We start from the raw sequence: 10,589 nt of genomic DNA, 5'->3' as shown, positions 1-10,589 counted from the left end.
CGACACATAAATATGTTGTAATGCCTTCAAAGAAATCGAACTAACAAAAACACCGATGTTATTACCACACAACGTTGTAATTAGACAATACAACAACAAAATGCTATTAGGCTGATGACCTCAAAAATCGTTGTGCCTCATAGGGTCACCTCTACCGCACCGGTCGCCTTACAGGATTATACTGTTTCATGCCACAAACATCCGGCATAAGGTAAATGTGACAACTGTGTGGATGACGAGGCACAGAGTTGTTAATTTTAACCCTGCACTTTACCCGCACCTAGGGTTGGCTGTTTACTTCTGCTGAAATTATTAGCTTTTTTAGATCCTTTGTGCTTCGTGTGCAATAAGTGCTTTGTGACAAGGTTTTTATGTTGGGCAAAACTTGTACAATGGCTATAGCAATCTGCTGCGCACTGCAACAAATAGCCCATTCAAAACGCTTGGCTCCGGTGAATCCACTCCAAATTCCTAATTTAGCACCAGTATTAACTCATGCCATGCTGTTTAGTCTTTCAACAATTTGAACAAACAAGCGTCGACATTCTTTTTGTTACTGTCGGGGACAAAATGATCAAAACATCTACGTTGAGCAGTAAAATAAATCGTCATGATTGTCAACATGAAAATGATTGTCAACATGAATATGTGCTTTCGTAATGTGTTCTTATTTATGGTATTTCATTTTTCGTAATATATTTGTGGGTACTTCTGGAATAAAAGCGCTCTTGCTGAATGCGTCCCACAACATTCAACTTCCAGCTAAGCCACGATTGTAAGTAAGCCTGACTTATGGCAAACAATATTTTAAGACTGTCATTAGCTTAGACCATGCAACATAGTGGTGTAAGACATCAGAGGGCTTCCATTACTCTGCGCGACGTTGAAATTTTTACATGCCCACCGCCGTTAGTTGATTTATATTTGCTACCATAGAAATTGGCACATGCGCGATTCAGTGTGCGTTTATGATGCTGCTTTTAAGCGTAGATGGCGTGAAATTATTCTTAAATGAACTTTTTATTACAAGAAGCGTCTTGTATACTAACCCCTTTCGAAAATACAGAAGTTAAGACAACACGTCAACTGCTAAGAACGAAAAGCTTCAGAAATTCAGAGAATTCGTAATAATGCCTAAGCATTCTTTGGATCAGGTGTGACCCGGTTATTTTTTAATTTTGATTGCTTGCTTTTCCTACCTCATGCGCGTCTACGCAACTACCCAAGTTGCTTAATAAAAAGAGGTTTACAAATTTTCATTATTTAAACAATATTTGGCGTATATAAATTTCTAGCCAATACAATATGCAGTTTTGGGAGTTGCTGACAATCAGGGGATGACACTAACTTGATCCGGATAGTTGGACCATGTAGCGGGGACTATTGTGGGTCGAAATCAGCAATTTCCATCCAGATCAGCCCTCATCACGATCTGCAATGTAGTACCTGTGACACCGGTATAAGTTGGCTCACCCCTAAATTCCATTTCGGCCAACCACAAATTCAAGTTCGCCTGCCCCTAAATTTCATGTTGCCCCACACCCAAATTTCAAGTTGACCAGCCCTCAAACTTCAGTTGGCCCAGCCCTACCGTTAGCTTCCCCCTTTTGTGAGAATTTTGTCAGAAGCCTATATATCTACATTGGTACTGTCTTTTGATTTGATTTTATTGCTTTAAATAGTTTTTATCGCTTAAGGCTACCAGTCATCTACATTTGCAATATCAGTAGTAAATATCGTAAATATGCAAATTGCGCATTTTTTGTGCGCATACAATGGATTAAGCTTTTCGAGTGACAGAGCTTGGGAACACGCCAAACGGTGCTTACGTATTCATATAGAAATATTGAAATATGACGAAGGCAACGAGTGCTGCACAGATAACTGAAGAACGGTGTACATTACGGATGGCGCTTGCCGCAAGGGTATCTGAACGCTTTGCGAAATAGTAAACTAATTTCTTTAACATTAGGCATTGTAGAACTCCCATTTCCAGCCAACTGTTCCAATTGCATATAAGCATGTGCGAAGCTTCCATAGTGTCGCGCCTTGCTGAAAGTTATTGTAAGTGGTAAGCACACGGCAGTTACAGAAAACGAGTTCATATTAGGAACCCCTTAAAATTACTGGCATTTCTTTTTCTGCGCAGCATTACAAAAGAAAAGGCATGCAGCTGAAAGCGATCCTGGTGGGGTTGGCCATTCTTGGTCTCATTGTGGCAGGTGAGTAGCCTTGCTCCTGGAATTGAACCTGGCACTGAACCTAGGCCTGAAATGAACTTGAATTTTCGTTGCATCTGAAGCACCTTTCTCGTTTTATAAACATTGACTGATTGTACCTAACGATGCTATATTTAGTCTGCATTGTCACACAACATAGATATCGCCACAATGAACACATTATGGTGTGTTCGTTGCCCAACGCAGTCGCGGAGCAGAAAGATCTGCCTTTACCTATACCACACTCCAACTGAACGAATTTAACAAACTAGGGTTTCCAATTTTTCACTGCGTTAGGCTACGCTACCTTTCCTTTCACAACGATTGTTCTACTGTAAAAGCTCAGGTCTACAGAAAAGAAATTAAACATCTATATGCATCAGTGAGTGCATGACCTGACCCAAGTTATTTTTTTAGTGGTCGCATCGTTGGCTCTATTGCGACGTGAATATTCGTCGTGGTATTTCCGAGTTCTTGAAGCTGTTTGTGCTATCCGCCATCTCCCTTCTTTTCCCCAGAGGGAGGCGCCATGCCGGCCAGTAGCTCCAGCGAAGCCGAGGCCAGGGCTGATCCCGAGACTGCTGAGCGTGCCGAGCAGAGCAACGCCGAGGAGGCACGTATCAGCGAGAAATGCCTTGCGTCCCTGTGCGGGTAGTAACCTGATAGAAGACAGTGACGCGTTCGAAAGGTCAGCTCTCGCAAGAGTAGCAAGAATGCGTCAAACGAAAATACCGGCACTGTCCAGCGCTCCACACAATCTCCCAGTCGCGAATATTTGGGCTTGTTGATCGCTGCTGCACGCGCTCTTGTATTTCTAAATGTTACATTAAAATATGAGATCTTGAACTTCGATGTTTGTAAATTATTGATGCGCAAAGCATTGGCTACATGGCACACCTACTGAAGCCCTACGTGCGGTTAGCGATGCGGACCTCTCAGAGGATCTATGCGGCTCTTCATAATAATTGCTTTATTACAAATGAAACAAGAAATATTTCAGGCTAAAGTAGCAAACAAGATAAAGGACTCGCTCGAAGAGAGAAATTTTTTCTCACCAATAGTCGGGGATCGAGTGACGGAAATGACTGGATCTTCGGAAAGGAAATTTGTCTTCAGCTTCAACTCTTCCAAACGATGCCTACGGTCTGATGCTGTTCTTATTCTCTAAATCTTTATCAGCTTCCGCTATATCGGACTATGCCGCAGTGTAACTATCGCAAATTTCATTCCATTTCATTTGGACAGACAAATATAAGGACGAGGTACACATGTCATTTCAAGTAAAGAATTACATTTTGTTCGCCTCCCTGTACTAAAGAAGGAAACAGAGGAAAAATACATATAACACGTAAGCTGAAGAAGGAAACGCTGCAAACAAACCCATGCACAGGCAGGGGCATCCGACAAGTCAGACTAGTAAACAAGGACCTAGGCTATAGAGACCTGTTTCTATCGTTAAGCCTAATGCATTCGTCAGTGTCTGCTTCAGCGGCTAGTGAGGGCGGGGTTGGAACCATTGGCACAGCCACAAATAACGTGCTTTGCGGTCCTCATGGTGTTCTTCATACGAAAGTTTGTTGGACATCGCACTATAGAAGCCAAATAAATCGAAAATGCTTCTTGCAAACATCGGTAATTAATCAGGGTTCGCATTTGTTGGGAATATCCGACATTCCTAGATGTTTCTCATTTAAGCTCGTTCTCCAAGTTAACCCTGCCCTGCATGGGGCCAGATGCGCCTAAAGTTAAGGTGTTCGGCTTTCCGTTTCAGTACCACTCTTCAATTTCTGTACAAGGGCGTCTGCATTTTCAATGAGAGGAAACAGCCCAGGAATCTTTTATTTCGTTTATTAAACCTTCCGTCAATGACCTAACCTTCGTGACTAAAAACCTAAAACCCACCCGCTTTTTCAAGCGCAAGCAATCTTTGGCGAGCTCCGCAGCCTTGTCGCTAGAAATGTGTAACGCTTCGAATGCGCAAAAAAAGAAATTTAATCTTGATGATAGTGTAAACGTAGACGATTCGTATATTTCAACGATCAGGAGCAGTTTAAACCAAGAAATAAAAACCCAGTGCCCACAAAGGTATATAGAGCTCCATAGGAAATGCAGTGGGAAGCTTATAGTAGTTGTGGTCCAGCTGAAATTAAGGGCCGGCACAAATTGAAATTTGGGTTGGCGCCAAGTTGGAAATTGGAGGTGGGCTAACTTGCGTTTGGAAATAGGGGTTGGCCGAAATTTGAGGATTGGCCGAAATAAATTTCGAAGTGGGCAGCTTTTAAATGTGAGTGCGGGGCAAATTGACATTTGGGGCTGGGCAACCAACATTTTCAGGATGGGCCAACTTAAAATTTTGGGGGGGCCGACTCTCCAAAGGAACGCTGCTGAGCGTCCTTCGAGTTGACACCTTCCGGGCAATGGAGCGTAAAATCCCCTGCTGTTGATCTAAAGAAAGGAAGGACGCTTGATTCTAAAATCTATCTTGGCGTCTTTGCATTGGGCCTTTTCAAGACGCTGTCAGAACGAAGGCGGCAGCTTGCGTGGACAAAGAACGCGCGCATAAGAAAGGGTTGCGAGAGCGACAGCGAGAGTGAGGTGGCATCACTGCGGTGCACTCCGCTCACACGCAGCGCCTCATGCGGTACTGCAGCAACTGGCATTCCCTTGCGACCGCTCTGCTCCGTGGAGAGGCGCTTGTGTCCGGCGTTACAGAATAAACAAAAAGTAACAAAGTGTAACGACTTGTTCGTATGTGCCGAACAAAAAAAAAAGATTTCATCGTTATGTTAGCGTAAACGTAGACGACTGGTAGATTTTAGGCGATAAGGAGCAATTTAAACTAAACAATAAACAGAAAATACCCACAAAGAAACATAGGGCTCCTTAGGAAATGCATGGGGTAGCTTATAGTAGTTGGGGACTAGCTAATACTAAGGGCGGCTCAACTTGAAATGTGGGATTGCGTCAACTAGAAGTTTGGAGGTGGGCCAGCAGTTGTTGGACGGTGGGCCAACTCTAAATTTGCGAGTGGGCCGACTGAAATTTTGGAGTGGCCATCTTTAAATGTGCGTGTTGGGTAAATTGAAATTCGCGGGTGGGCCAAGTTGAAATCTATGTGTGGGCCAACAGTAATTTGGTGGCGGGCCAACCTATATATTGACGGTGGGCCAACTACAGATATTGGGGGGTGGGGGCACTCTGAACCGGAACGCTGCTGAGCAAACTTTTTATGGACAGTCTTTTTATGCACTTTTTATGAGGAGACTTTTTATGGACTTTAAGAAAGCTTTTGATAAAGTCTCTCCTAAGAAGTTATTGCAGAAATTAGGGAAAATATTAGATAACCAGAACTTTCAAAGTGGATTGCCGCATACATTAAGAATCGAAAACAATTTCTTTTCTTTAATGGAGAAACTTCGGAAATTCTTGGTGTGGACTCGGGCGTTCCCCAAGGGTCTGTGCTTGGACCCCTTCTTTTCCTTTTCTTTATTAATGATATTGTCTGCAACATTCCTGTTAAAATACGATAGTATGCCGATGACTGCGTGATTTATTGTGAAGTGAACAGTACAGCTGACCAAATTCTTTTGAATGATACACTCATAAAAACTGTTCAGTGGTGTGATATGTGGCAAATATGTATAAACAATGAAAAAACAGTGTTCATGAGAGTTACAAAAAAGACCATTAACCTTTGTCTATTATATCAACAGCAGTGTTAATCACGAAGTACCCCAGGCGGCACGTCAGGTCGGGCCAACGTTGGAAACATATTGGCATTTCCTGGCCCAATGACGGCCTAAGATTAACAGCGTGGCGCCAATATTGGCTGTGCCATTCTGATAGAGATCCAACGTTGGCCCACATTACACAGTCAGTAAACAATATTGGCTGTGCCATTCTGATAGAGAACCAACGTTGGCCCACATTACACAGTCAGTAAACAATATTGGCTGTGCCATTCTGATAGAGAACCAACGTTGGCCCACATTACACAGTCAGTAAACAATATTGGCACTGCCGTTCGACAAGGTGGGAATTATTGGACCAACTTTCGTACGGATTTGCCAATATGGGTTGCTAGTTGGCTTTCTTTGGACATTGGCCCGTAATAAGCCAATTTTTGCCTTGTCGGTTTTTAGTGCTCTACGACTTGCTGAAATTGAACAACATGTCTTGAAAACTAACGCACTTCGTGATCACAGGCACACTGTGCAGGAACCAGAAATATGTTTGCAAACTGTGACCCCTTCAACAGAGCTGGCACCACGTTTGTTAATTCGCTTGACACGGGATATAAGCAATACCATTTTAGCTCACTTATATGCTTATCTGCCATGGGAGACGGGCTCACTTCGGCGACAGACGGGGTTGTTCACAGCGGGGTAGGGGTTCTAACGCCTTCCGCTTAAGTGTGCTCCACACGTACGTGATAACCGATGGTGCATTAATTACTTAATGGTGAAAACCAATTACGGCGAACACATACGTTTGCATTACGGGCTCTGGCAGCATATCAGATATTTGCGTAGTATGGTATTCGCAAGTGCTCAACTGATCCATTTATGGGCGGTTGCCCAGTGCTTGAAGCTTCTACATTAGCACTCGCTAATTTATTTCGTGTCACCTTGGGCAGAAGTAAACAATGTACTGCAATCTTGTAATGTTTGCTATCAGGTTGTGCTAGCATATGTGCTTCGAAGTCGAAGTCTGCGCCCCAGCCGAAGACCTGGGGCGCAATCTACAGCTTGCCTTCTTTCTCGGCGCCGTCGGCGCAAAAAGACCTTCGACTCGGTCATCGGTGTCGACGGCATGTCGACAGTTTGTCCTTCAAATCTGATCAAACCTTACACACACATGTACACGTGAATAATTCTGGAAAGCCAGATAAAAAAGAATGAACATAAAAACCTTGTTTAAAGAACGTCTCGGTGTCAGCGCGATCGTGGTTGCGTGTGTACGTTGCAGGTACCTTTGTTCAAGTTTCAGCTCACGTGTGTTCGAATCCGCTCGTGTTTACAACTTTTTTTTTATTATTGCGTGCTTGAGGTTCGCGATTTCATGCACTTCCCTACCGATAAATCTGCGGTTACTGGGCGAAATCCGCTTCCGTGTCGGTGTGTCTCGGGGACTTCCGAGGCACCCCCATCTTTTATAGCTTCCCCCTCTGCTCCCTGTGAAGTTGCCTTGGGTCCGCCCTTAATTTGAAGCGATGTACTCACTCTATTCCAACGTTTCTTTTTTTTAGTTTATCTTGCCATACAGTACTTTAGTTTGCCTTGTACAACAATTTAGCACTAGCACTAACGTTATGTGCAACTCATGGAGCATTAACAAAGTAAGGTTTTTGATGTTGTGCATGATCCACACAAGTGGATAGCATTATTTCATTAACTGCGGCTGTGTACCATATCTGTTCCCAATTTGCGTTACATTAAATGTGTTCATTTTTTTCTCCTTGCATTCACCAAAAATTAACTGCAGTCAAAGCTACAGACAGCATTCGTTATGTGTGGTTGAGGCTAGTATGCCTGACTTAAAACATGTTAGAAGCTGCTATAGTCACAGAGTATAATACGAAGCATTATGTGTCATCACAAGCTCTTTAGTTGATCATTAAAAGTTCCACAGTCGTCCATTACATTGTGCACAATAACAGCTCCTACAAGTGACCAACAAATACTGTGCATAGAAAAACTTAATTCGTCGAGTTTTATGTCCTTAAGCGACAAGTATACAGCTGTCAGAGAAGATGTAATGAACTCGGGTTCATTTTGGCTACCTGGGAGTCCACAACATGCAGCCAAAGCACATTATACACAAGCATTATTTTGCATTTTGCCCGCATTCATAGTACTGCGACCACAACTGGTAGGATCGAGTTAAACCCTCAGCCTCACCAGCGAACACCACATCTGGTGAATAGAGAATAGAAGTGCTTTCAGTGTTGTCCACACTGGAAGGCAATGTATACAGTTCCATGGAAACTCTTAGAAGGCCTTTTTGTTAAATGTTGCACCATCTGACACATATACAAAGCCAAAAATCTAAAACCTTAAAGCACTTGTCTCATGTCTACACTTACTTTCGTGCTGTGTTTTTTTATCTCTCTGAAATCATGTCATATAGGCACCTAGGCACTCTAATAGTTCTTTTATGTGAATTTAAGTTTATTGGAAAGGTTTGTTGTTTCTGTTTTTTGTGTTCGTCTTTAGCACCGCAAATCGGTTAAAATCTGCATAACTAATTACAGCTGGAAAGTTGGCATGGCAACATGATGAAATAGCACTAGCTTTTCTAATAAACTTTAGTTGATAGTCACGTGCACTATCTGTTTCTCCTTTTGTGCTCATCTTCAGTGCCACTTCATTGCATTCCCACACCAATTCCTCAGCTGTCCTTACTTATGCGTATACATTCTAAGCTGTTTACAGCATACAAGTTATCATGTACGAGAACACTGCTACCATGCACTTGCTTGAAGAAGTGCAGTAGGTGCTTGCAAGTAACATACACTTTGTGGTAGCAAGCAAAAACGTTTAAATGTGTAGTTTTGAACTGAGAGCAGTATTTTGGAACCAGAGAGTAGCAATGCAGAAGCCTGGTTAGTTGACAACACTTCATGGTAATGCACGCTGCTAGTGGCACTTATTAATGCAGACATGCAATTAGAAGATACAGCGACAGATGAAATGAGTTCCAAACTCACATCTGTTCATTTTTGTATACCATTTCTTTTTCTGTCAAAACAATGAAGATGTCACTTTTATTCATACACATGTGCAGTCTCTCTCTTTGGCACATGCAATACTTTTTTCTTCAGTAGAGCGGCCAATTTCATGCTTTTACATTTATCATTTCAATGCATTCTAGTTGCGTCACTGTGCTTTGATATGTAGCTACACATCCCACAATGTATGGTCAGCTTTCTTTGGGTGTGTTGTCAGTTTGTTTGCATGTACAATGTTCTTCCCTGAGCCTTTCAGTGATGTGCATTTAAGTTTAGCCTGCCTATGTATAGCCTCATAAAAGTGTAATGCCGGAGTGAATGTTCTTGCTTTTAAGAAACTTGTTTACGTGCTCCAGTTTGCAAGTGTTCTCTAGAAACGGCGTGCTGATGGCACTGTCGCAAGGAGATTTCACTTTTTGAACATCTTTGAGAACTACACCAACATGCTGTTTTCAATTATTTCATATGGGTGGCATGTGATGTTTATATTGTTTAAAAAATGAGCATTTCCAGCTGTCCTTAGGCCCTTCTTTTCGTGTTTGAGTTATTGATGCAATGAGGCTTTCTCCAGGTAACACACTGATGATGAGAAACTTCCTTTTAGCAAATGCATGTTCCAGAAGGTGATTTTCCAGGAAAGCTCGAACTGGCAGGAAGCATATGTATGGGGAAGAAATGAACATGGATATACTTACCACAGCCCCATAGGCACATGCCATATTACAGGATGAAGCGGTTGCCCAGCGCAAGTTCCAAGTCATAATCCTGTCACGCAATCAAATATGAGCTTACAAATTTTACGCTGATATAAACAAGTAATGCTTCATTAAAAATAGGGGCAGTGGTGGTTGAAACAGCTCCAGCCATTTGAAGAGCTGGAGGCAAAATTTATTGTATGGACTCGGCTATATAGGAGAAACACGAAGTGGCGTTGATGTAATATTGCAAGAGCATAAAAGCCAACAAACAACCACATTGTGGTCAGTTATCAACAGTGCAGCCAAATACTTGTTTAAAGAATCATCTATCACAGCATTACGCAGCTTGACCATGCAGAATATTACACAAATGTACAACACCAGAATCGATAGAACACACAGCAGTTATCCTTCCGTTTCCCTGAATTATAAAGATCTTCGTTAGTACATAGATAGTTGCACTTTTTATTTTCAAGTTAGTAGTCTGTTATGTTTTTATTTTTGTTGTATATCTCACTGCACAAAGCATCTATAAAACCTCAGTTGCAAATCAGCACTTCCCCTTGCTTCTTTATCAGTCTTCTTTGTTTGCATGCTGTTTCCTGAATACTAAACAAATACTTACATGTCTCTAATCTGTCCCTCTATATAGGGCATATAAAATGGTGCTAAGCTTCAAGAAGTCACATGTACACAAAATTTGTATGTGGTTTATTGTTTCTACATGCTCCTACAAGGAAGCCTGTCTTAATGCACTGCTGCTAACATAGTATACCATAGATTATATAACACGACCTGAGAAGCAGAGTATGTTTAGCATGACACAGTGCAAGCCCGAGTGGCTAGTGCTTTCACTCAAACTAAATTGTCATTATGTCCCATGGCATTCCGCAAACAAAAATTCTCACGGTTCTTGTATCTGTTTTCATAACCGCGCGGTCA

At 42.2% G+C, this 10,589-nt stretch overlaps 1 long non-coding RNA gene across 1 annotated transcript; it reads left to right on the top strand.

Annotated features, from left to right (window-relative positions):
* The first annotated feature begins 2,149 nt into the window (after positions 1 to 2,149).
* LOC129382993 (uncharacterized) lies at positions 2,150 to 3,065 on the top strand. The gene is made up of 2 exons (XR_008610949.2): positions 2,150 to 2,222; positions 2,738 to 3,065. It is a non-coding gene; the product is annotated as an uncharacterized lncRNA (long non-coding RNA).
* Positions 3,066 to 10,589: the final 7,524 nt, after the last annotated feature.

The sequence above is a fragment of the Dermacentor andersoni genome, chromosome 3 (genome assembly GCF_023375885.2).
Source record: "Dermacentor andersoni chromosome 3, qqDerAnde1_hic_scaffold, whole genome shotgun sequence".
Lineage (NCBI taxonomy): Eukaryota > Metazoa > Arthropoda > Arachnida > Ixodida > Ixodidae > Dermacentor > Dermacentor andersoni.
This window is presented reverse-complemented; position numbering and strand designations above follow the sequence as displayed.